Below are 1,735 nucleotides of genomic sequence, written 5' to 3' on the forward strand. Positions count from 1 at the left end.
GTTTTACCACTATAGATAGAGATTCTGGCCTTGAGATTGACACAAGAATAGAGGATGACAGAAGATGAACATGTAGAGGCCAGATTGGTGCAACTTGAGAAGCTAGATGAAACCTGGCACCTTGCACTACACCAAACAGAGATCCAAAAGAATCGACAAAAGGCCCGCTTGGATGCTAAGATTCGTAAGGGATGGGAAAGACATTTTGTTGAGGGGGATGTTGTGCTATGCTTTGATAACATATTGGACCACCAAATGGATAAGAAGTTTCTGCCACTGTGGACCGGTCCATACAAAGTCATCAAGGAATGTAGAAATGGGTCTGTACAAGTTCAGGAGCTGCATGAACCATATGGCAAGAAGGTGATCAAGAAGCGTTACCTCAAGCTTTCTTTGTGCATGATGGACCCAGGCATGGAAATGCTGTGCATTCCCTACCTGGGGGGGGGAACTGTTATGGATAAATTTGTCTAAGAAAAAAGGCATTAATATGTGTGTTTGTTTGTATGTGTGGCAATAGTATAATAAAATATGGTGTGCATAGGGCCTAGGGTTAAGGTGGTAGGGCATGACCATGTGCCACCCTTCTGCGTAAGAGGACCCATAAGGTGAGTTGTACATAATCCATGGTAGTAATATTGTAAAATGTAAGGTGGCATGGCTCCTCCATGTGCAACCCCTCCACCTAGGCTGCATTTAGTGAGATATGGCTCAGATTCCATGGGAGAAGTAATATAAAATAGGTGGAGATGGATATTATATTGGGTTATTCTCTCCATATAGGATAGGCTCATGTGGGGGAAGTATAGAAGGTCCAAGAGAGCAAGTTAAATAATGGGGAAAGTAGGATGAGGTGGCAAGATTCCTTGTGCCAACCCTCCACTTGTCCTCCTAGAGGTTTGAATGTATTATAAAATTGGGAAGAGACCAAGGGAGTATCATAGACTTGAGATATGGGGCTTGATTTATGTGGAAAAATGAGGCAAAGGGTTGTCGCACACAATTGAGAGTGCGTAACCGCCTAGCCCACATGGGAGACTTTTTCACACACACCATGCATGTGGGAAGATGCATTTATTGGGAGAGACCCCCTCTCTTGGCTATAAAAGGAGGGGGCTATTCCTTGATGAGACACACTCATTCTTGTAAAGCCACCTAGCTAGTACTTTGATTTCTCCCTTCTCTTCCTTTCAAAATAAAGCATGGTCCTCTTCCCTTAATGTCTCCATCTTTACACTCCTCCTCCCATCATGTACATGCTTCTCTTCCCCCTCTCCCTTTCCCCTCGTGTCATAGTCTCCCTCTTCATTCCCTCCCCTTCTAATTCCTTTTCCCCTCCCATGATAACATTTCGCCCTCATGTTCTCCTTTTCTCTATGGCCCTCGAGCGTTGCCATGCTTAGCCTCTAGCCTCTGGTCCTGATTTCTTTTCTAGCTAATAGTACATGAGAAGCAAAAAGAGAACAACTCATGTAGATTTTACACCCAGCCCTTGTACGTGTGATCGCAGCAACCCAAAAAGAGCCACTATGGACCATCATGCCATACTTTAATGGCAGTAGCCTGTAGTTCCTTCATATTCTACCAATCGACTAGGGCAGGTTCACATGCTATTTCCACTAGGTTCTAAGGGAAGGATAGGATCGGATGGCCATAACAACCATGGGAGTCCAAGCTACATTGGAGAAGGAAGATATTGCCCAAATCAATGTCTTTTGTGAGAATCTTATCCATA

The sequence above is a fragment of the Dipteris shenzhenensis genome, chromosome 13 (genome assembly GCF_047967505.1).
Source record: "Dipteris shenzhenensis isolate YYH24624 ecotype China chromosome 13, Dip_SZ_1.0, whole genome shotgun sequence".
In the NCBI taxonomy this organism is placed as follows: Eukaryota; Viridiplantae; Streptophyta; class Polypodiopsida; order Gleicheniales; family Dipteridaceae; genus Dipteris; species Dipteris shenzhenensis.